The sequence below is a fragment of the Xenopus tropicalis genome, chromosome 3, assembly GCF_000004195.4.
Source record: "Xenopus tropicalis strain Nigerian chromosome 3, UCB_Xtro_10.0, whole genome shotgun sequence".
Classification (NCBI taxonomy): domain Eukaryota; kingdom Metazoa; phylum Chordata; class Amphibia; order Anura; family Pipidae; genus Xenopus; species Xenopus tropicalis.
In genome coordinates this window covers 4,263,111-4,289,398 of record NC_030679.2, presented here as the reverse complement: position 1 = coordinate 4,289,398, position 26,288 = coordinate 4,263,111, and the positions used below count along the sequence as shown (strand labels likewise).

The following is a 26,288-nucleotide window of genomic DNA, read 5'->3' as shown; positions in this document are numbered from 1 at the left end:
GAAGTAAATTGGATGTAATTATACCATTCGGTCTCATTAACAATAAAATTGCTCATAAGACTCAGTTAGGGATACGCTGAGTATGTTCTATACAGGGGCGGGGTGTCCGTATAGGCCCCTCCTACTCTGACGGCTTCATTAGGGCTTCCGGCATGTAGTGCTCTGGGTCTTACAGTCTGCTTGCCTTACTATGCACACTGTCTTTCAGCCCCTTCCCCTGGCACCATCTTGCCTTACTATACACACTGTTAGTCTTACAGCCCCTTCCCCTGGCACCATCTTTCCTTACTATACACACTGTTAGTCTTACAGCCCCTTCCCCTGGCACCATCTTTCCTTACTATACACACTGTCCCACAGTTACAGCCCCTCCCCCTGGCACCATCTTGCCTTACTATACACACTGTCCCACAGTTACAGCCCCTCCCCCTGGCACCATCTTGCCTTACTATACACACTGTCCCACAGTTACAGCCCCTTCCCCTGGCACCATCTTGCCTTACTATACACACTGTCCCACAGTTACAGCCCCTCCCCCTTGCACCATCTTGCCTTACTATACACACTGTCCCACAGTTACAGCCCCTCCCCCTGGCACCATCTTGCCTTACTATACACACTGTCCCCCCAGTTACAGCCCCCCCCTGGCACCATCTTGCCTTACTATACACACCATCCCACAGTTACAGCCCCTCCCCCGGCACCATCTTGCCTTACTATACACACCATCCCACAGTTACAGCCCCTCCCCTCGACACCATCTTGCCTTACTATACACACTGTCCCACAGTTACAGCCCTCCCCCGGCACCATCTTGCCTTACTATACACACTGTCCCACAGTTACTGCCCCTCCCCCCTGGCACCCATCTTGCCTTACTATACACACTGTCCCACAGTTACAGCCCCTCCCCTGGCACCATCTTGCCTTACTATACACACTGTCCCACAGTTACAGCCCCTCCCCCTGGCACCATCTTGCCTTACTATACCACACTGTCCACCAGTTACAGCCCCTCCCCCCTGGCACCATCTTTGCCTTACTATAACACTGTCCACAGTTACTGCCCCTCCCCCTGGCACCATCTTGCCTTACTATACACACTGTCCCACTCCCACAGTTTACCAGCCCCTCCCCCCTGGCACCATCTTGTCCTTACTATACACACTGTCCCACAGTTACAGCCCCCCCCCCTGGCACACAATCTTGCCTTACTATACACTGTCCCACAGTTACAGCCCCCCCCCCTGGCACCATCTTGCCTTACTATACACACTGTCCCACCAGTACAGCCCCTCCCCCCTGGCACCATCTTGCCTTACTATACACACTGTCCCACAGTTACAGCCCCTCCCCCTGGCACCATCTTGCCTTACTATACACACTGTCCCACAGTTACAGCCCCTCCCCCTGGCACCATCTTGCCTTACTATACACACTGTCCCACAGTTACAGCCCCTCCCCCTGGCCACCATCTTTGCCTTACTATACACACTGTCCCACAGTTACAGCCCCTCCCCCTGGCACCATCTTGCCTATACACTTCCCAGTTACACCCCCCTGCACCATCTTGCCTTACTACACACTCCCACAGTTACAGCCCCTTCCCCTGGCACCATCTTGCCTTACTATACCACTGTCCCACAGTTACAGCCCCTTCCCCTGGCACCATCTTGCCTTACTATACACACTGTCCCACAGTTACAGCCCCTCCCCCTGGCACCATCTTGCCTTACTATACACACTGTCCCACAGTTACAGCCCCTCCCCCTGGCACCATCTTGCCTTACTATACACACTGTCCCACAGTTACAGCCCCTCCCCCTGGCACCATCTTGCCTTACTATACACACTGTCCCACAGTTACAGCCCCTCCCCCTGGCACCATCTTGCCTTACTATACACACTGTCCCACAGTTACAGCCCCTCCCCCTGGCACCATCTTGCCTTACTATACACATTGTCCCACAGTTACAGCCCTCCCCCTGGCACCATCTTGCCTTACTATACACACTGTCCCACAGTTACAGCCCTCCCCCTGGCACCATCTTGCCTTACTATACACACTGTCCCACAGTTACAGCCCCTCCCCCTGGCACCATCTTGCCTTACTATACACACTGTCCCACAGTTACAGCCCCTCCCCCTGGCACCATCTTGCCTTACTATACACATTGTCCCACAGTTACAGCCCCTCCCCCTGGCACCATCTTGCCTTACTATACACACTGTCCCACAGTTACAGCCCCTCCCACTGGCACCATCTTGCCTTACTATACACACTGTCCCACAGTTACAGCCCCTTCCCCCGGCACCATCTTGCCTTACTATACACACTGTCCCACAGTTACAGCCCCTCCCCCTGGCACCATCTTGCCTTACTATACACATTGTCCCACAGTTACAGCCCCTTCCCCTGGCACCATCTTGCCTTACTATAACACACTGTCCCACAGTTACACCCCTCCCCCTGGCACCATCTTGCCTTACTATACACACTGTCCCACAGTTACAGCCCCTCCCCCTGGCACCATCTTGCCTTACTATACACACTGTCCCACAGTTACAGCCCCTCCCCTGACACCATCTTGCCTTACATATACACACCGTCCCACAGTTACTGCCCCTCCCCCTGGCACCATCTTGCCTTACTATACCTTACTATACACACCGTCCCACAGTTACAGCCCCTCCCCCTGGCACCATCTTGCCTTACTATACACACTGTCCCACAGTTACAGCCCTTCCCCCTGGCACCATCTTGCCTTACTATACACACTGTCCCACAGTTACTGCCCCTCCCCCTGGCACCATCTGCCTTACTATACACACTGTCCCACAGTTACAGCCCCTCCCCTTGGCACCATCTTGCCTTACTATACACACTGTCCCACAGTTACAGCCCCTCCCCTTGGCACCATCTTGCCTTACTATACACACTGTCCCACAGTTACAGCCCCTCCCCCCGGCACCATCTTGCCTTACTATACACACTGTCCCACAGTTACAGCCCCTTCCCCTGGCACCATCTTGCCTTACTATACACACTGTCCCACAGTTACAGCCCTCCCCCTGGCACCATCTTGCCTTACTATACACACTGTCCCACAGTTACAGCCCCTCCCTTGGCACCATCTTGCCTTACTATACACACTGTCCCACAGTTACAGCCCCTCCCCCGGCACCATCTTGCCTTACTATACACACTGTCCCCCAGTTACAGCCCCTCCCCCTGGCACCATCTTGCCTTACTATACACACTGTCCCACAGTTACAGCCCCTCCCCCCGGCACCATCTTGCCTTACTATACACACTGTCCCACAGTTAATTCCCCCCCAGTGTGCATCGCTGAACTGTTGCTCCTCCCTAGAGACCCCTGAAAGGGTTAAACAGTGCCTATGGAATTTCCCATCATGCTCTAGGCTTATTGCTCATCCATCTAACGCCCCGTTTGTTCCCGGTGACCCACTTATTGCTCAGTTTGTCATTCCCCCCCATTCCTCCTTATCTCCGTAACGTATTCTCCCCTGCGTTTATATTATACAGAATACAGTTACTATAAATAAGCGCCCATTGCCCTATATGTGCCAGCCGCCGCCCTGCTGTCAGCATGAGTAATAACAGGGCCATTATACACTATCAGCTCCGTTTCAAGGTCACTTTCTTACTAAGGAAATACCGGGACGGGGGTTTTGTTTCCCCTGACTCCCATAAGCCTCCTGGGCTCCTCCTTACAAAGGATTCCTTTATGTTCCAATTTGCAGAGAAATGGGCAGAGTATCATATGGGAAAGGGGGTGTGGTTGTGGGTGGGTGATTGACATGTCCTGGGACAAATCAGGATAGAGTCCAGCACGGAACCAATTTTTGAGACCCAGACACGTGGGACTCCCTGTGATGTCATGGCCACACCCGCTTACATCACAATCTGCCCCCCTGTCAACCCCCCTTCCCCCACTACCCAGCCAATATAATTTGCAGCAACCCAAACCGCCTTATCCGTGACCCCACTGACCGCCATTAAACAGGAAGTGTTGGTGCTGCAAACTGGAAGTGACATCATCGGAAGTGGGCGGGGTTGAAAAAAGTTTGAAGGAGTAAGATATAGATAATATAGGTCGGGGCTGTCCAGCTGGGGGCCAGGGGGCCAGATATGGCCCTACAAATTACTTTTATGGCCCCCCCCCAAAACATTATAGCGAATCCCCCTCCCCTTCTCGCCGCTCCTTTTGCTGCAGCCAATTGGGGGGTAGGATTACCACCCCAAACATCTGATTCGGACCCCCCCACGGGCGACTTTAAAAGGCAAAATTCCATTTATCCTGAAAACCAGAAGCGAAAGTGCCAATGGGCCCCAGGGAAGGAGTGGCCCCCGTTTAGAGCGTCGATATGAAGCACAAAGCTGCGGCGTTGGGGGCGGGGCTCCCCGGGACTGACTAATGAATGCACGCTGCTTAATTAAATATGCTAATTCCTTTTTATTTCTTCAAATCTGTAGTTAATGAGTCTTAGAGAGGATAATTTGATTTAAAGGTTTTATTAGAAGCGTTTAATTTGCTGCTCGTTAGTGAAGAAACTTTGTATCCAGGAGAGATCGGCGCTGTCACATGGTGCACAATGGGCTCCAATGGCAGCCAATGGGAGAGTCAGAATTCCCAGGATGTGATCTGATTGGAGCCAATGAGAGAGTCAGAATTCCCAGGATGGGATCTGATTGGAGCCAATGAAAGAGTCAGAATTCCCAAGATTGTGGTCTAATAGGAGCCAATGAGAGAGTCAGAATTCCCAGGATGTTATCTGATTGGAGCCAATGAAAGAGTCAGAATTCCCAGGATGTTATCTGATTGGAGCCAATGAAAGAGTCAGAATTCCCAGGATGTTATCTGATTGGAGCCAATGAAAGAGTCAGAATTCCCAAGATTCTAGTCTAATAGGAGCCAATGAGAGAGTCAGAATTCCCAGGATGTGATTGGAGCCAATAAGAGAGTCAGAATTCCCAGGATGTTATCTGATTGGAGCCCAATGAAAAAAAGGTCCCAGAATTTCCAAAAGATGTGATTGGAGCCAATGAGAAAGTCAGAATTCCCCAGGAATGTGGGGGTGCTTGTGATTGGAGCAATAGGGGGAAGAGTAGTCAGAATTCCCAAGACTGTGGTCTGATAGGAGCCAATGAAAGAGTCAGAATTCCCAGGGATGTTATCTGATTGGAGCCAATGAGAGAGACAGAATTCCCAGGATTTTATCTGATTGGAGCCAATGAAAGAGTCAGAATTCCCAAGATGTGATTGGAGCCAATGAGAAAGTCAGAATTCCCAGGATGTGATGTGATTGGAGCCAATGAAAGAGTCAGAATTCCCAGGATGTGGTCTGATTGGAGCCAATGAGAGAGTCAGAATTCCAAGGATGTGATCTGATTGGAGCCAATGAAAGAGTCAGAATTCCAAGGATGTGATCTGATTGGAGCCAATGAGAGAGTCAGAATTCCCAGGATGTGGTCTGATTGGAGCCAATGACTGAGAGTCAGACATTCCCAGATGAGGAAACCTGATTGGAGCCAATGAGAGAGTCAGAATTCCCAGGATGTGTTTTGTTGAGCCAATGAGAGAGTCAGAATATGCCAGCGTTTGTGGTCTGATTGGAGCCAATGAGAGAGTCAGAATTTCCAGGATGTGGTCTGATTGGAGCCAATGAGAGAGTCAGAATTCCCAGGTTGTGATCTGATTGGAGCCAATGAGAGAGTCAGAATTTCCAGGTTGTGGTCTGATTGGAGCCAATGAGAGAGTCAGAATTCCCAGGATGTGGTCTGATTGGAGCCAATGAGAGAGTCAGAATTCCCAGGATGTGGTCTGATTGGAGCCAATGAGAGAGTCAGAATTCCCAGGTTTGGGGCTTCTGCTACTGAGTCGCTCTCTCAATCGGATTTCTTTTTGTTGCTCATTATTTACTTACAGAATAATCTCAGCGGCAGCAGCTCCCCCCCCCCCCCCCCAACTGTAATTTGCTAATAAACCACAGGAGCATCGTTCTGCCGCCTCTAATTAAGTCTGCGGCACGGAAATAAAGATTGATTGCAGATTGTAGAACATTTCCCCTAACTTTATAGAGAAAAAGATACTTCTATACTGTGCCCAGAGCATTCCTTCTTTGTATATTTGTATTTATAAATATGGGTAGGGGGTGCCATAGTGTTTCCCTTAGACAGTACAGTATGGGGGTACAGCTTATTGTGTGCCCAGAACATTCCTTCTCTGTATATTTGTATTTATACATATGGGTAGGGGGTGCCATAGTGTTTCCCTTAGACAGTACAGTATGGGGGTACAGCTTATTGTGTGCCCAGAACATTCCCTCTCTGTATATTTGTATGTATACATATGGGTAGGGGGTGCCATAGTGTTCCCTTAGACAGTACAGTATGGGGGTACAAGCTTTATTGTGTGCCCAGAACATTCCTTCTTCTGTATATTTGTATTTATACATATGGGTAGGGGGTGCCATAGTGTTTCCCTTAGACAAGTACAGTATGGGGTACAGCTTATTGTGTGCCCAGAACATTCCTTCTCTGTATATTTGTATTGGTATACATATGGGTAGGGGTGCCATAGTGTTTCCCTTAGACAGTACAGTATGGGGGTACAGCTTATTGTGTGCCAGAACATTCCCTCTCTGTATATTTGTATTTATACATATGGGTAGGGGGTGCCATAGTGTTTCCCTTAGACAGTACAGTATGGGGGGTACAGCTTATTGTGTGCCCAGAACATTCCTTCTTGTATATTTGTATTTATACATATGGGTAGGGGTGCCATAGTGTTTCCCTTAGACAGTACAGTATGGGGGTACAGCTATTGTGTGCCCAGAACATTCCTCTCTGTAATATTTGTATTTATACATATGGGTAGGGGGTGCCATAGTGTTTCCCTTAGAACAGTACAGTATGGGGGTAACAGCTTATTGTGTGCCAGAACATTCTCTCTGTATATTTGTATTTATACATATGGGTAGGGGGTGCCATTAGTGTTTCCCTTAGACAGTACAGTATGGGGTACAGCTTATTGTGTGCCCCAGAACATTCCCTCTCTGTATATTTGTATTTATACATATGGGTAGGGGGTGCCATAGTGTTTCCCTTAGACAGTACAGTATGGGGGTACAGCTTATTGTGTGCCCAGAACATTCCCTCTCTGTATATTTGTATTTATACATATGGGTAGGGGTGCCATAGTGGTTTCCCTTAGACAGTACAGTATGGGGGTACAGCTTATTGTGTGCCCAGAACATTCCTTCTCTGTATATTTGTATTTATACATATGGGTAGGGGGTGCCATAGTGTTTCCCTTAGACAGTACAGTATTGGGGTACAGCTTATTGTGTGCCCAGAACATTCCTTCTCTGTATATTTGTATTTATACATATGGGTAGGGGTGCCATAGTGTTTCCTTAGACAGTACAGTATTGGGGTACAGCTTATTGTGTGCCAGAACATTCCTTCTCTGTATATTTGTATTTATACATATGGGTAGGGGGTGCCATAGTGTTTCCCCTTAGACAGTACAGTATGGGGGTACAGCTTATTGTGTGCCCAGAACATTCCTTCTCTGTATATGTAGTTTATGACATTGGTATCGGGGTGCCATCAGTATTTCCCGTTACGACTTAGTGCTGCACAGACATTGGGGTTACAGCTTTATCTGGTGCCAGAACCATTCCCCTCGCTATATTCTAGCTTCATGAATCTATATATATATGTGAGTCAGGGATGGGGCCATAGTCAGTTCCCTTAACAGCTACAGCTTATGGGACAGAGGCTGTACAGCTTTATGAGTGTTCGCCGGGTCAGAACATTGCCCTCTCTGTGGTAAGTAATTCTGTATTCTATTACATATTCGGGAGGCTCGAAGGGCGGAATAATACTGTCTTCGAAGGTAAGGATTGGATTCCTTCTTCCAGCAATCTATTCCCCCATCGAACATAGAAGATGTCTCCTGGCGGTATATCGGCATACACGCCCATCATCTACCCTATTGGAACTGAATCTTTGGCGTTCATCGTGTGGGGGAGCCTAGGAGGGGTAGCGCAAAAGGCTCTGATGTTATTGCAATACTCTTATTCCTTTAAAGAAAATACTATTTGATGTGCCCCCCCCAATTAGAATGCTGCGCTGTGCCAGGGAATAAAGCTCCCATATGCCTTCTTGGCATGAACAGCTGGGACGAGGCACAGGGGGGGCCGGTATGAAATATCTTGGATTATTATTGGTTAGAGAGGTTAACTCCTTCCCTGCCTTGCACTCCTTTCATCAGAGATCAGTCCACAAAATCAGTATAACAAAGGGAAAATCCGTTTTAGCTCTGGAGTCTGTGACTCAAGCAGTGGGCGGGGCTTAAATACTCTGATGGCAGTTTATCAGGGGAGGGGCTTCCACCAGGACAATTGCATTTCAAATTGATTTTAAACCCTTGCAATTCATTTATACAAACAGCTTAGCGTTACAATTCAACAGAGATTAGGTTTATATCCCCTTTAATTTTACAAAATGTTTAGGACATTAAAAAGAACTCACTTAAGGCAATCATTCAGTCTCCAGATCTGTATGATGGGGAGATATTTATTTCACAATCACGTTAAAATACTCACTGGTAAGTTACAGAAACTGTAAAATCCTTTGTATTTCCAGTGCAGAAAATGATATTAGGTGCTTGTTCTGTCAATAATTAAGTAACGAGCAACGTTGTTGGTAACAGTCACCCTGTTTATAGTTTCAGGGCGTAACCCACGGGCTACAAATCCAAAAAGCACTCACCCCAAATCCCCCCCTAACTGGCCTTCAGGGCTGGGCCCCTTAGCCCATAACTAACGGTTACCACTATATATTAGAAACATTGACTTCAGGTAACCAGTCCACCTCTGCTATTTGCTTCCAGGGGTACCTCAGGGCACAAATAACACTCACCCCCAAAATCCCCGCCCTAATCTGGCCTTCCAGGCTGGCCCCTATAGCCAAACAAGGGTTACAGCATATATAAAATCATTCAACATCCTAATCCACTACTGCGTAACAGCTGTCACCCCAGCCTTATAGCTTCCGACAGGGATACAACAGGACACAATATCAACACTCACCACCAAATCCCCCCCTAACATGGCATCACCTTCAGGGTCTGGGCCCACCTTAGCCCATAACAAAGGTTCACAGATATAATCTAGACAACCATTGGTACCAGGACAGCGGACAAACCAGTCCACCCCCCTATAGTTCCAGGGTACCCAGGCCACAAATAAGCACTCACCCCAATATCCCCCCCTAACTGTGCCTTCATGCGCTGGCCCCCTCTAGCCCCCACCAAGTTACAGATGATTATAGAACATTGCGCTGTAACAGTTCCAGCCCCGCCACTAGTTCCAGGCGGTACCCAGCATGGCACAATATAAAGACACATCACCCCAATCCCTGCCCTAACTGCGCCTTCAGCTGGGCCCCCTGTACCCCAATAACAAAGGTGACAGAACTATAGAAAACATTGGATCGCGCATTAACAGTCACCCATGCTATAGCTTCAGGGGTACCCAGGGCACAATATAAGCACTCACCCCCAAATCCCCCCTAACTGGCCTTCAGGGCTGGGCCCCCTTAGCCATAACACAAGGTTAACAGATATATAGAAACATTGGAGGTAACAGTCACCCGCCATGCTATAGTTCCAGGGGTACCTTCAGGGCACAAATAAGCACCCTCACCCCAAATCCCCCCCTAACTGGCCTTCAGGCTGGGACCCCCTTAGCCATAACAAGGTTACAGATATATAGAAAACATTGGTGTAACCAGTCACCCCGCTATAGTTCCAGGGGTACCAGGGCACAAATAAGCACTCACCCCAAATCCCCCCCTAACTGGCCTTCAGGCTGGCCCCCTTAGCCCATAAACAAGGTTACAGATATATAGAAACATTGGGGGTAACAGTCACCCCGCTATAGTTCCAGGGTACCCAGGCACAAATAAGCATTCACCCCAAATCCCCCCCTAACTGGCCTTCAGGCTGGGCCCCCTTAGCCCATAACAAGGTTACAGATATATAGAACATTGGCGGTAACAGTCACCCTGCTATAGTTCCAGGGGTACCCAGGGCACAAGCACTCACCCCAAATCCCCCCCCTAACTGGCCTTCAGGCTGGGCCCCCTTAGCCCATAACAAGGTTACAGATATATAGAAACATTGGGGTAACAGTCATCCCGCTATAGTTCCAGGGGTACCCAGGGCACAAATAAGCACTCACCCCAAATCCCCCCCTAACTGGCCTTTAGGCTGGGCCCCCTTAGCCCATAACAAGGTTACAGATATATAGAAACATTGGGGTAACAGTCACCCCGCTATAGTTCCAGGGTACCCAGGGCACAAATAAGCACTCACCCCAAATCCCCCCCTAACTGGCCTTCAGGCTGGGCCCCTTAGCCCATAACAAGGTTACAGATATATAGAACATTGGAGGTACCAGTCACCCTGCTAAAGTTCCAGGGGTACCCAGGGCACAAATAAGCACCCCAAATCCCCCCTAACTGGCCTTCAGGCTGGGCCCCCTTAGCCCATAACAAGGTTACAGATATATAGAAACATTGGGGTAACAGTCACCCCGCTATAGTTCCAGGGGTACCCAGGGCACAAATAAGCACTCACCCCAAATCCCCCCTAACTGGCCTTCAGGCTGGGCCCCCTTAGCCCATAACAAGGTTACAGATATATAGAAACATTGGGGTAACAGTCACCCCGCTATAGTTCCAGGGGTACCCAGGGCACAAATAAGCACTCACCCCAAATCCCCCCTAACTGGCCTTCAGGCTGGGCCCCCTTAGCCCATAACAAGGTTACAGATATATAGAAACATTGGGGTAACAGTCACCCTGCTAAAGTTCCAGGGGTACCCAGGGCACAAATAAGCACCCCAAATCCCCCCCTAACTGGCCTTCAGGCTGGGCCCCCTTAGCCCATAACAAGGTTACAGATATATAGAAACATTGGGGTAACAGTCACCCCGCTATAGTTCCAGGGGTACCCAGGGCACAAATAAGGACAGGTAGAGAGTCTGGTTGTACTACAACTCCCAGCATCCCCTGCCAGCCCTGCTTACATTTACATGACAGAAAGCCCTATATTAACCCTATAATAACCGCGGCACCGGTAAGAGAGGGGGGTGGGGCGTTTCTGGGGGTGGGAGTTGGGGCAAGAAGAGGTTTCGGGGCAGATAATGGGCCAATAAAATCACCATTTACAATAAGTGCAAACAAAGTAACAGCCGGGGATGAGTTCGCTTGGAAACGTCGGATCCAGGATGAGGCAGAGACAAAGCCCTTGAACTTGGAAACGTACCAGCTGTCGGCCTGGGCTGCGGCTCATTAAACATCATTGTATCAAGGGGAGTCTGGACCAGGCCCACCAATCCCTGCCAATGGGAGAAGGTCCACTTGTGGCTCTTTATCCCCCGGTATTGCAGCTCATTCCCATTATACAGCAGCCACTTTAATGTTCAATTCCCTGCACTGTTGGTTCCGACTCCAGAGCCCAAGCCCAGAGACAGTGGGGACACGTTCAGCTGTACAAATGGCTCCTTATGATTATGTTTCACTGCTCAATGGGAAACATTTAATATGAAGGGAAACGGGATTATTGAAGGATTAAGTACAGGGACCTGTAATTCCTATGTCATGAGATTAAGGGCAAAGGGCCCCCAGGTCAAACGGCATGCTTGCACAATAATGCTTAAATTGGGCTTTTCCAAGCCTGACAATAGGGAGGAGAGCAGCCCGGGAGCAGGAAATACAGAGAATCTATATTATATTGCTGTCTGACCATGGGAAAGAGAGCAGCCCAGGAGCAGGAAGTACAGAGAATCAGAGCTCTGTACCTGGGTAAGTACTGGGGGGAGATTGGATTCACTTACCCAGGGGGAGGTTCCTGCCTGACCATGGGAAAGAGAGCAGCCCAGGAGCAGGAAGTACAGAGAATCAGAGCTCTGTACCTGGGTAAGTACTGGGGGGAGATTGGATTCACTTACCCAGGGGAGGTTCCTGCCTGACCATGGGAAAGAGAGCAGCCCAGGAGCAGGAAGTACAGAGAATCAGAGCTCTGTACCTGGGTAAGTACTGGGGGGAGATTGGATTCACTTACCCAGGGGGAGGTTCCTGTCTGACCATGGGAAAGAGAGCAGCCCAGGAGCAGGAAGTACAGAGAATCAGAGCTCTGTACCTGGGTAAGTACTGGGGGGAGATTGGATTCACTTACCCAGGGGGAGGTTCCTGCCTGACCATGGGAAAGAGAGCAGCCCAGGAGCAGGAAGTACAGAGAATCAGAGCTCTGTACCTGGGTAAGTATTGGGGGGAGATTGGATTCACTTACCCAGGGGGGGTTCCTATCTGACCATGGGAAAGAGAGCAGCCCAGGAGCAGGAAGTACAGAGAATCAGAGCTCTGTACCTGGGTAAGTACTGGGGGGGATTGGATTCACTTACCCAGGGGGGGTTCCTATCTGACCATGGGAAAGAGAGCAGCCCAGGAGCAGGAAGTACAGAGAATCAGAGCTCTGTACCTGGGTAAGTACTGGGGGGAGATTGGATTCACTTACCCAGGGGGAGGTTCCTGCCTGACCATGGGAAAGAGAGCAGCCCAGGAGCAGGAAGTACAGAGAATCAGAGCTCTGTACCTGGGTAAGTATTGGGGGGAGATTGGATTCACTTACCCAGGGGGGGTTCCTATCTGACCATGGGAAAGAGAGCAGCCCAGGAGCAGGAAGTACAGAGAATCAGAGCTCTGTACCTGGGTAAGTACTGGGGGGGATTGGATTCACTTACCCAGGGGGGTTCCTATCTGACCATGGGAAAGAGAGCAGCCCAGGAGCAGGAAGTACAGAGAATCAGAGCTCTGTACCTGGGTAAGTACTGGGGGGAGATTGGATTCACTTACCCAGGGGGAGGTTCCTGCCTGACCATGGGAAAGAGAGCAGCCCAGGAGCAGGAAGTACAGAGAATCAGAGCTCTGTACCTGGGTAAGTACTGGGGGGGGATTGGATTCACTTACCCAGGGGGGGGTTCCTATCTGACCATGGGAAAGAGAGCAGCCCAGGAGCAGGAAGTACAGAGAATCAGAGCTCTGTACCTGGGTAAGTACTGGGGGGAGATTGGATTCACTTACCCAGGGGGAGGTTCCTGCCTGACCATGGGAAAGAGAGCAGCCCAGGAGCAGGAAGTACAGAGAATCAGAGCTCTGTACCTGGGTAAGTACTGGGGGGAGATTGGATTCACTTACCCAGGGGGTGCTGACATGGGATTGGGCTGCTGACAGAGAGAATTAGTGAGGGGGTCTCTCTAACTGCCCCATTATCTACTCAGGGCAGAGCTTTGTGCTGCTCTGGAGGAATGACAGGTGGATATTGACCCTCAGTCCATTCTCTTTCTCTTCTAATGACAAACAAGGAGCCGTAATCAATAATTTATCTGCTTTCCCTCAGTCAGAGACTCTGGGAACTGCCAACTCCACTTCCTTCCAAGTAATTAGGATCTTCTCCAGTAATTAGTCCCTCAAACCTGAGGCGGAGATGGGTAAGTACTAAACCCAAGGGCTCAGCCGGGTCCTTTCCTTATGTATAAATACAAATATACAGAGAGGGAATGTTCTGGGCACACAATAAGCTGTACCCCCATACTGTACTGTCTAAGGGAAACACTATGGCACCTCCTACCCATATGTATAAATACAAATATACAGAGAAGGAATGTTCTGGGCACACAATAAGCTGTACCCCCATACTGTACTGTCTAAGGGAAACACTATGGCACCCCCTACCCATATGTATAAATACAAATATACAGAGAGGGAATGTTCTGGGCACACAATAAGCTGTACCCCCATACTGTACTGTCTAAGGGAAACACTATGGCACCCCCTACCCATATGTATAAATACAAATATACAGAGAAGGAATGTTCTGGGCACACAATAAGCTGTACCCCCATACTGTACTGTCTAAGGGAAACACTATGGCACCCCCTACCCATATGTATAAATACAAATCTGTAGTGGAAGCCCACGTTGCCCATTGCCACCTTCTGACATTTCCTTAAAGGGCCGGCGCGCGGGGATCCTCCCTTGTGCTGTAATGATCAGACAGGAGACAAACAGTGATTCAGCACTAAGTACAAACAGGCCCACGCGGCGGCCAAAAATAAAAACAAATGCTGAACGCCGTCCCAAGTGGCGCTCGTCGCTCGGAAACAGTCGGCAGTTTGGTTTCTGTCTTTTATGGAATTTCTGGAATTTTGCCCTTTTTAAAGTTTGGGGTGGGAAACCCCTGCATGTAATTGGCTATACAGCTAGATCCCCCCCGTGCTGCTGATCTTCCTGGACTACTGACCTATCCTATTGGGCTAATGTTCTGCTGGGTCCAGGGTCGGACTGGGCCGGCCCAGACCCGATCCCCGGAGCCCCCAACGGCTGCTTTTCTGCCTCCCCCGGCACAATATATGATACGAGTGCTTGGGGGAGGGGTTTGGCTGGCAGCGGGTGGTCCATTGAGGGGTGCGGGGCCCCTGGGGTGCACCCCCAGTCCGACCCTGGCTGGGTTTATAGGGTGACGTAATGGGGGTATAGGGTGATGTAATGGAAGGCAGCTGCCCAGAACCGGTACTGTAATTTATGGGGGGGGGGGGGTCTTATTTGCCCTACTACATTGGCACAGTATTACAGCAAAGCATTACCCCATATTACCCCCAATACTGTAATGGTGGGAAGCAACAGCTCATTCATGCTCTGGCAGGGGATTGCAGTCCGGTGAGTATGACAGGCATAGAGGGGTGGAGCTATAATCTGGCATTGTGTGCCTTGAAAAAAAATGTTGAGCCCCCCCCCCACCCCCATGACATGCATTCAGGCAGGGAAGAGTAGGTAATATAGACTAAATACCCCACAACTGGTCCGGTCCCCCCCCCCCACTGGTGGGGCCCAGGTCATGTAGTAGGTCCCCCCGCCTCCTTTTTAAATGCAAATCCCAGACCGGATTTGAACCCCAAGCTTTAGTGGCCCCCGATGGGAGGGGCCAGGGTGTATTTGTACCCTCAGTAGTTTTGCCCCAGATGGGGTCATAGGGGCTGCTGTATTGAAATAGAAATGTCCTTATTATCTTTACTATGGAACGAAACAGACACAAACGGGGGGGGGGGGGGATGAGAAGAGACAGAACTGATCCAATGTTGCACCATTAGCAGGAAACACAAAGGGAAAAGCCTTTCTCCCATCAAAGCCCCCGGGCTCTCAGATCCCAGCAGGGCTGCCGGCCGGGCGCGCCTGGATCGCTGAGCTAGGAGACTACAAAGTGAGGGGGAACAATATAAGGTTCTGTGCAGAACAGGCCGGAACATCTGTGACTAATGGGAAAATAACGGAACAATATCGGGAACCAGGGACAATGGGCTGCGGGGAAACATAAAGGGCAACTAAACCTAAAGGTTGATTTTATTTGAACAAAAAAGAAAAAACGTTTGTAGAAAAGGAGTCTGTTCTCTGTCATTGTATTTGTATTATGAACTGTTATAGGCTCATTGCCCCAGGGGGTTCTGGGTAAGGAGCAGTGGGAGGGGCAGGGAGGCTGTAACTCAAGCAGTGGGCGGGACTAGAACATGGAAGCTTTATGGGTGAATGGGAGGAGCAGGAGTTTTTAACTCAAGCAGTGGGAGGGACTACTCAGATGGTAGCAGGGTTGGACTGGGGGGTGCAGGGCCCCCACACCCCACTTCCCTCACAACCCCCTTACCCACAAGTGCGCATACATTATACTTTTTTCAGGCGCAATCAGTGGGTGGGACTAGAACACTCTAATGACAGCTAACGGGTGGCAGGGAGTCTGTGACTCAAGCAATGGGTGGGACTAGATTATTCTGATGGAAATTGACAGGGGGAGTTGCCAGGTGTCTGTAAGTTAATCATTGGGCGAGACTACAGGGGGAGGGGCAAGGATTCTGCATGTCAATCAGTGGGTGGGACTATAGGGGAGGGGCGGAGAGTCTGTAGATCAATCAGTGGGTGGGACTATAGGGGGAAGGGCAGAGAGTCTGTAGGTTAATCAGTGGGTGGGACTATAGGGGGAGGGGCGGAGAGTCTGTAGATCAATCAGTGGGTGGGACTATAGGGGGAAGGGCAGAGAGTCTGTAGGTTAATCAGTGGGTGGGACTATAAGGGGAGGGGCAGGGAGACTGCAAGTCAGTTATTGGGTGGGGGGAGGGGCAGGACATCTTTAAGTCAATCACTAGGTGGGACTATAGGGGAAGGGGCGGAGAGTCTGTAGGTCAATCAGTGGGTGGGACTATAGGGGAAGGGGCGGAGAGTCTGTAGGTCAATCAGTGGGTGGGACTATAGGGGAAGGGGCGGAGAGTCTGTAGGTCAATCAGTGGGTGGGACTATAGAGGAAGGTGCGGAAAGTCTATAGGTCAATGAGTGGGTGGGACTATAGGGGGAGGGGCAAGGAGGCTGTAAGTCAATGAGTGGGTGGGACTATAGGGGGAGGGGCAGGGAGGCTGTAGGTTAATCAGTGGGTGGGACTATAAGGGGAGGGGCAAGGAGGCTGTAAGTCAATGAGTGGGTGGGACTATAGGGGGAGGGGCAAGGAGGCTGTAAGTCAATGAGTGGGTGGGACTAAACACCCCAAGGGCAGCTTCTAAGGGAGAGGGGGGAGCCTGTGTATAAGTCTGGGTTACAATATAAAATAGGTAGGGACATATTTATATATATAAATATATATAGGCTCCCAAGGGCCTGTGCCTAGGGTGGCAGCTTTTGGGGGGTGGTGGCTGTGGGGTCCCTGTAAAATAGATTTTCTTTTTTTTTAAAAATATTAAAAATTCCCCAGCCGCCTGGGGTGCCACCGGAGCTAAATACAGGCCCGATATGGGACTCAGCGGCCCAAGCAATTGCCATCCCTACATTAAAGCTAATGTCCCCGTGTCATTTGTAATTAAGGAACATTATCGTATAATCCGTCCCCCCCGAGCCCCGCCCCCTGCGAGACTCATATAACGATGATTGATTTCCTGTCCAGGTTAATTTATGAACATGATATAAACGTCTTGTTTGTACGGCGGCCCCCAGATAAACAGGTTTCCCTCTCCGCGCGTCTGGTTCAATATTCGCTCGGGGCCACGTGTTCCCCGTCTGCTACAGCGAGAAAAGATCGCCAAAAAGCGCATTCGCTTCCCCTTTATCTCGTCTCAGCCGAGCTCATTGCCCATTTACTGATTTACAACAGCCGGGACGCGGCGGCCCCCAGAATCCATAAGTTCATGGCAAAAAGCGCCAGAAAGGCGGCAAAATGGGGGATACGTCACCCGTATGTATCATTGTGTGTGAGGGGGGCGGGGCCAAGCCGTTTCATTTGAATCTTGATCAAAAGAGGCCGATTTAATGATTTATGGAATATTCGCTGTATGGAAAGCAGATAACATGACTAATGAGGCCAAGTTTGATGTTGCCATAGAAACGGGTAGCACTAATCAGTTAATTAAGGCAGACATTAATTAAAGCCCCAACGGCCTATAAATATTGATTCCCAGTCCAGCAGTATATAGGTATAGGAAGGAAAAAAAAAACATAAAAAGCCCCTCCGATATGCCTCAGGGGGGCAAAAAGATTCCTTCTTGACTACAAAAGGGCAATGGGACCGGTTCCTGGATCAACTTTGCACTAAGGGTTAATGTCACTTACCCTTCCACAAGGGTAGCTAGAATCTCAGCCATAAAGCAGGGCAGGACTGCTGCTTACAATGGGGGGATCAGATAGGATCTGTGCCACTGTGACAGAATGCTCTGTTATACAGATAGCTAGAATCTCAGCCATAAAGCAGGGCAGGACTGCTGCTTACAATGGGGGGGATCAGATAGGATCTGTGCCACTGTGACAGAATGCTCTGTTATACAGATAGCTAGAATCTCAGCCATAAAGCAGGGCAGGACTGCTGCTTACAATGGGGGGGATCAGATAGGATCTGTGCCACTGTGACAGAATGCTCTGTTATACAGATAGCTAGAATCTCAGCCATAAAGCAGGGCAGGACTGCTGCTTACAATGGGGGGGATCAGATAGGATCTGTGCCACTGTGACAGAATGCTCTGTTATACAGATAGCTAGAATCTCAGCCATAAAGCAGGGCAGGACTGCTGCTTACAATGGGGGGGATCAGATAGGATCTGTGCCACTGTGACAGAATGCTCTGTTATACAGATAGCTAGAATCTCAGCCATAAAGCAGGGCAGGACTGCTGCTTACAATGGGGGGATCAGATAGGATCTGTGCCACTGTGACAGAATGCTCTGTTATACAGATAGCTAGAATCTCAGCCATAAAGCAGGGCAGGACTGCTGCTTACAATGGGGGGATCAGATAGGATCTGTGCCACTGTGACAGAATGCTCTGTTATACAGATAGCTAGAATCTCAGCCATAAAGCAGGGCAGGACTGCTGCTTACAATGGGGGGATCAGATAGGATCTGTGCCACTGTGACAGAATGCTCTGTTATACAGATAGCTAGAATCTCAGCCATAAAGCAGGGCAGGACTGCTGCTTACAATGGGGGGATCAGATAGGATCTGTGCCACTGTGACAGAATGCTCTGTTATACAGATAGCTAGAATCTCAGCCATAAAGCAGGGCAGGACTGCTGCTTACAATGGGGGGGATCAGATAGGATCTGTGCCACTGTGACAGAATGCTCTGTTATACAGATAGCTAGAATCTCAGCCATAAAGCAGGGCAGGACTGCTGCTTACAATGGGGGGATCAGATAGGATCTGTGCCACTGTGACAGAATGCTCTGTTATACAGATAGCTAGAATCTCAGCCATAAAGCAGGGCAGGACTGCTGCTTACAATGGGGGGATCAGATAGGATCTGTGCCACTGTGACAGAATGCTCTGTTATACAGATAGCTAGAATCTCAGCCATAAAGCAGGGCAGAACTGCTGCAAACATGTAGCCCTGGGGTGCAGGGAGTTTCTCTGTGTGTGTCGGAGAGGAGCTGAGGTCACCACATTATAAAAACATGTTTGTGTTACTGTTCGGGCCCCCCCGTGCCCCCCCGGCTGCGTGAAGCCCAGGAATGTCAGTGAGTGTTGGGCGCGCAACCAAAAATAATGATAGTAAATCTGTACCACATGGTCTGAGCCACAAGCCTAGAAACTCACATCTCAGCCTGGCACAGCGGTGACACTTATGGCTGCGAGTCGGTCAGTCTGTGCCAAGGTGCCTGGGCCTCTGGGATGGTGGGGGGCATGTAGAGTTTAGTTGCCCCCCCCACTATGGTGTGTTGGGCACTGTAAGGTGACAGCAGGGGGGCCAGGCTCTACGGCAGCTCCGGCAACACCAGCAGGACCTGTCAGTATGGAGCAATGGCTCCCACTATGGGGGGGGCAAAGTAGTGAAATTGGGGGGTTCATCCTAAAGGCCAACTAAGCTGAGACTGGGGATCAATACTCGTCTCACTGTCGCTGCTGTTTCCCCACTAGAATAAATGTATCTCCCAGCAGCAGCCAATGGGAATTAGGGAGTCGGGGCAGTAATAAGGCTAAGGGGGGGCACGGACTTTGTACATTGATAAAGAGGGTCCTGGTAATGGGGTAACACAGAGGGAGGTAAAGATGGGGGGTAGCGGGTACAACCTGTGGGCTGGGGGGGGGGGGCAGCTGAACCTATAGCCTTGGGGGGCAGAAGAGATTTCATGGTGAAGACTGGGCAGGGAGGGGGCAGTTTAACCTGGAGTTTGGGAGGGGAGGAAAGAGTTAAACCTGCAGCCTAGGTGGGGGGGGGGGGGGGAATTGGGCTGCAGGGGGAAATAACCTGTAGGGTTCTGGGGAGGGAGGGTTATACCTGTAAGGGGGGTGGTGGAGAGAGGTAAATGTTGCCTGGGGTGGGAAGGTGAGGGGTAATAATGTGATCATAGGTGGGTTGAGGGGTAAATCTGTAGGGCTGATAATGGGTTGAGGGGTAAATCTGTAGGGCTGATGGAGGGTTGAGGGGTAAATCTGTAGGGCTGATAATGGGTTGAGGGGTAAATCTGTAGGGCTGATGATGGGTTGAGGGGTAAATCTGTAGGGCTGATGGTGGGTTGAGGGGTAAATCTGTGGGGCTGATGGTGGGTTGAGGGGTAAATCTGTAGGGCTGATGGTGGGTTGAGGGGTAAATCTGTAGGGCTGATGGTGGGTTGAGGGGTAAATCTGTGGGGCTGATGGTGGGTTGAGGGGTAAATCTGTAGGGCTGATGGAGGGTTGAGGGGTAAATCTGTAGGGCTGATGGAGGGTTGAGGGGTAAATCTGTAGGGCTGATGGTGGGTTGAGGGGTAAATCTGTAGGGCTGATGGTGGGTTGAGGGGTAAATCTGTGCGGCTGATGGTGGGTTGAGGGGTAAATCTGTAGGGCTGATGGAGGGTTGAGGGGTAAATCTGTAGGGCTGATGGAGGGTTGAGGGGTAAATCTGTAGGGCTGATGGTGGGTTGAGGGGTAAATCTGTAGGGCTGATGGTGGGTTGAGGGGTAAATCTGTGGGGCTGATGGTGGGTTGAGGGGTAAATCTGTAGGCTGATGGAGGGTTGAGGGTAATCTGTAGGGCTGATGGAGGGTTGAGGGGTAAATCTGTAGGGCTGATGGAGGGTTGAGGGGTAAATCTGTAGGGCTGATGGTGGGTTGAGGGGTAAATCTGTAGGGCTGATGGTGGGTTGAGGGGTAAATCTGTAGGGCTGATGGTGGGTTGAGGGGTAAATCTGTAGGGCTGATGGAGGGTTGAGGGGTAAATCTGTAGGGCTGATGGAGGGTTGAGGGGTAAATCTGTAGGGCTGATGGTGGGTTGAGGGGTAAATCTGTAGGGCTGATGGTGGGTTGAGGGGTAAATCTGTAGGGCTGATGGTGGGTCGAGGGGTAAATCTGTAGGGCTGATGGTGGGTCGAGGGGTAAATCTGTAGGGCTGATGGTGGGTCGAGGGGTAAATCTGTAGGGCTGACGGTGGGTTAAGGGGTACATTGATGGGTGATGGATAGAGGGGTAAATCTACAGACTGGATGTGGGGCTGAGGGGTAAAACCGTAGGCTTGAAACTAGAGGGGGTAAAAGAGTAAATAGGGGTAAGAGCAAGATGTGAGTTACCCGGGACATAATACTGAATAAGATGAGGGAAATATAATGACAATGAAGGGGTTAATTACTATGTATAATGACAAGGGGGGGGGGGGGGTCAGATTACAAATAATATAATGTGAGACTGTATAATCCCCCCCCCCCCCATAGCCCCCCAGTTATTTAGGGGAAATCAGCAAACTCCCCAATTTCCCTTTATAGTATACTAAATATTCTCATTGCAGAACCCCACAATCTGAGCCCCCCCATTTCCACCTGTTCCACTAGCAGCACAGGGGGGTCAGTCCCAGCCCCCCCCCCCCCTCACCCCAACCTGCGCAAACAATAGCCAAGAACCCCCGAAATCCCACTTAGTACCCCAAATCATTGGGGGTCCGGGGTAACAGGGGAGCGCTGTGACCCCTTTAACACCCTAGGGGCTGTTTATTCCAGAAGCGCAACTGCCTAACAGGTGGGGGCAAATCTATCCAACCTATTAAATGCCCCTGTTAATTTGCCCTTTAATCTCCCACACCCACATAGTTGCCCCCCTATATTAGGGATGTTGCCCCCTCACTTACGCGTCTCATTTAGTAAATAGTTTAGGAGACCACCTGACTCTATGCACATAGCAACAATACTCAATCACTGAAATAACCCCCAGGCAGTTTACAATAAGGAGCGACCCCTCAGTTCTAAAGTAACATGTGCGACTCGCTAAACTGCCGCCGCCAATGTGCGTTATTTCGCCCCGGGGGGGGTAAGTTGAGGGTCGGGGTGGGGTTGATGGACTCACCTTTGAGCGGAGGGGCCCCCCTTGCACCCCAATAATGAAGACATCCTTCTTGCGCCCCAGAGGGAGGTCGGAGAGGGGAGAAACCATAAGAAGCCGCCCGGTAGGTATCCTGGGGTATCCGGGTTTATTCCGGGGGGGGGGGGGTAACCCCTTTATCCCAGAGGAGGCGGATGGAGCGTTGCCAGGAGCCGGACTGAGATGGAGCCGAACCTGTTCCTCCCAGTCTCTCCCCCAACTGTGCACTGAATTCACCTCCCTCCCCTCAAAGTGCTGTCCCTTCTCCCCCCCCTGTCACTGTCTCCCACAGCCCATTATTCGGGATTAGTGCCCCCCCTCCTCCTCCTCCTCCTCCTCTTCTTCTCCCTCTCTCTCTCCTTCCTCTCTGTTCCCTGATTCCGGATCACTGGCTCCGACCCAGAGCAGCTCTCACTGAGAGGTCAAACGCTGCGGCTCTAATGAGAGAGCAGAGAGTGACAGTCCCGACTGGGAGAGAGAGATCTGGCCAATTACCGGCTGTCTCCCCCCCCCCCAGCACCCAGGCACAGCCCCCCTCTATCAGCCCTGCCTGACTCCCCTATTGTTCTTCCTTTGAATTGGGGCTCATTATATGTTCCTCTCTGAGAAGGTTGGGCGGCAAAATAAAGGGCAAGTAACCCCAGAAATTGAGAATAAGCGTCAATTTCCTGCGCAATATATCCTTATACAGGTTCTGAGTGATGTCATGGTGATACTTAGTGATGTCATCAGTGATAAACAGTGCTTAGTGATGTCATCACGGATAAACGGGCTTAGTGATGTCATCAGTGATAAACAATGCTTGGTGATGTCATCAGTGATAAACAGTGCTTGGTGATGTCATCAAGGATAACAGTGCTTAGTGATGTCATCAGGGATAAACAGAGCCTAGTGATGTCATCAGTGATAACCAGTGCTTAGTGATGTCATCAGGGATAAACAGTGCTTAGTGAGGCCATCGGTGATAAACAGTGCTTGGTGATGTCATCGGTAATAAACAGTGCTTAGTGATGTCATCAGTGATAACCAGTGCTTAGTGATGTCATCAGGGATAAACAGTGCTTGGTGATGTCATCAGTGATAAACAGTGCTTAGTGATGCCATCGGTGATAAACAGTGCTTAGGGATATCATCAGTGATAAACAGTGCTTAGTGATGTCATCAGGGATAAACAGTGCTTAGGGATATCATCAGTGATAAACAGTGCTTAGGGATATCATCAGGGATAAACAGTGCTTAGTGATGTCATCAGGGATAAACAGTGCTTGGTGATGTCATCAGGGATAAACAGTGCTTGGTGATGTCATCAGGGATAAACAGTGCTTGGTGAGCTGGGCTCTATGGGATCTACCAGTTTCCTTAAGTCCAGCCCATTGAAAACATGAACTCAATATTGTCACTAAGCTGCCCAGGGACAGAGTACGGTGTGCGGGATGGGTCACTGACACTTTGGGTCAGAATTTCACAAATACAGGACAGAGCTAATTGGGTTTCTTGTAGTCGCTGCAAGGAGTCGGCCAAAGTGGGCATGGCATTGAGAAACTAAATAAGAAGTTTAAGAGGGTTTTATAGACAGGACTGGTTTAACCACCTCAACTGGAAGTCATTTCTGAGCATTTACTACTCTTTCAGTAAAGTAACATTCTCTTTTTCTGTCATTTTCAGTGGCTTCTTTGTCATCCAAACATCAGTGAATCCATATTATCTGCCGCAATATCATATACAGCCACCAGAGGGCACTATATAGGCCTGTCACTATCCCTCTCAGCAATGTATTATATATGTACTGTATGTGTGTGTACTGAGCATGTACCCCCAAACCTGTAAGTATGATATGGGGGTTACACTGTGACAGTGGGGGGGGGGGGGGGGAGATGGGGGCATATCTGTGCCTATATATTATACAGTTACATTATGTGCATATATGATATGGGGGTTACACTGTGACAGTGGGGGGGGGGGGGGGGGGGAGATGGGGGCATATCTGTGCCTATATATTATACAGTTACATTATGTGCATATATGATATGGGGGTTACACTGTGACAGTGGGGGGGGGGGCTGGGGGAAAGATGGGGGGTATATCTGTGCCTATATATTATACAGTTACATTATGTGCATATATGATATGGGGGTTACACTGTGACAGTGGGGGGGGGGCTGGGGGAAAGATGGGGGGTATATCTGTGCCTATATATTATACAGTTACATTATGTGCATATATGATATGGGGGTTACACTGTGACAGTGGGGGGGGGGGAAGATGGGGGTATATCTGTGCCTATATATATACAGTTACATTATGTGCATATATGATATGGGGGTTACACTGTGACAGTGGGGGGGGGGAAGATGGGGGGTATATCTGTGCCTATATATTATACAGTTACATTATGTGCATATATGATATGGGGGTTACACTGTGACAGTGGGGGGGGCTGGGGGAAAGATGGGGGGTATATCTGTGCCTATATATTATACAGTTACATTATGTGCATATATGATATGGGGGTTACACTGTGACAGTGGGGGGGGGAAGATGGGGGGTATATCTGTGCCTATATATTATACAGTTACATTATGTGCATATATGATATGGGGGTTACACTGTGACAGTGGGGGGGGGAAGATGGGGGGTATATCTGTGCCTATATATTATACAGTTACATTATGTGCATATATGATATGGGGGTTACACTGTGACAGTGGGGGGGGGCTGGGGGAAAGATGGGGGGTATATCTGTGCCTATATATTATACAGTTACATTATGTGCATATATGATATGGGGGTTACACTGTGACAGTGGGGGGGGGGGGCTGGGGGAAAGATGGGGGGTATATCTGTGCCTATATATTATACAGTTACATTATGTGCATATATGATATGGGGGTTACACTGTGACAGTGGGGGGGGGCTGGGGGAAAGATGGGGGGTATATCTGTGCCTATATATTATACAGTTACATTATGTGCATATATGATATGGGGGTTACACTGTGACAGTGGGGGGGGCTGGGGGAAAGATGGGGGGTATATCTGTGCCTATATATTATACAGTTACATTATGTGCATATATGATATGGGGGTTACACTGTGACAGTGGGGGGGGGCTGGAGGAAAGATGGGGGGGTATATCTGTGCCTATATATTATACAGTTACATTATGTGCATATATGATATGGGGGTTACACTGTGACAGTGGGGGGGGGCTGGGGGAAAGATGGGGGGTATATCTGTGCCTATATATTATACAGTTACATTATGTGCATATATGATATGGGGGTTACACTGTGACAGTGGGGGGGGGCTGGGGGAAAGATGGGGGGTATATCTGTGCCTATATATTATACAGTTACATTATGTGCATATATGATATGGGGGTTACACTGTGACAGTGGGGGGGGTGGCTGGGGGAAAGATGGGGGGTATATCTGTGCCTATATATTATACAGTTACATTATGTGCATATATGATATGGGGGTTACACTGTGACAGTGGGGGGGGGCTGGGGGAAAGATGGGGGGTATATCTGTGCCTATATATTATACAGTTACATTATGTGCATATATGATATGGGGGTTACACTGTGACAGTGGGGGGGGGGGGGCTGGGGGAAAGATGGGGGGTATATCTGTGCCTATATATTATACAGTTACATTATGTGCATATATGATATGGGGGTTACACTGTGACAGTGGGGGGGGGGCTGGAGGAAAGATGGGGGGGTATATCTGTGCCTATATATTATACAGTTACATTATGTGCATATATGATATGGGGGTTACACTGTGACAGTGGGGGGGGGCTGGGGGAAAGATGGGGGGTATATCTGTGCCTATATATTATACAGTTACATTATGTGCATATATGATATGGGGGTTACACTGTGACAGTGGGGGGGGGGGGGGGCTGGGGGAAAGATGGGGGGTATATCTGTGCCTATATATTATACAGTTACATTATGTGCATATATGATATGGGGGTTACACTGTGACAGTGGGGGGGGCTGGGGGAAAGATGGGGGGTATATCTGTGCCTATATATTATACAGTTACATTATGTGCATATATGATATGGGGGTTACACTGTGACAGTGGGGGGGGGCTGGGGGGAAGATGGGGGGTATATCTGTGCCTATATATTATACAGTTACATTATGTGCATATATGATATGGGGGTTACACTGTGACAGTGGGGGGGGGCTGGAGGAAAGATGGGGGGTATATCTGTGCCTATATATTATACAGTTACATTATGTGCATATATGATATGGGGGTTACACTGTGACAGTGGGGGGGGCTGGGGGAAAGATGGGGGGGTATATCTGTGCCTATATATTATACAGTT

At 49.7% G+C, this 26,288-nt stretch overlaps 1 protein-coding gene across 2 annotated transcripts in view; it reads right to left on the bottom strand.

Moving 5' to 3' along the window:
• Positions 1 to 22,396, bottom strand: part of shisal1 (shisa like 1) — a 46,874-nt gene extending 24,478 nt beyond the window's left edge. Inside the window, exon 1 of one of the 2 annotated variants that reach the window (XM_031898491.1) lies at positions 21,928 to 22,396. The gene's annotated coding sequence lies outside the window, so the exon portion shown is untranslated. The remainder of the gene's footprint in view (positions 1 to 21,927) is intronic. The other variant, XM_031898492.1, reaches the window with a different exon arrangement.
• Positions 22,397 to 26,288: the final 3,892 nt, after the last annotated feature.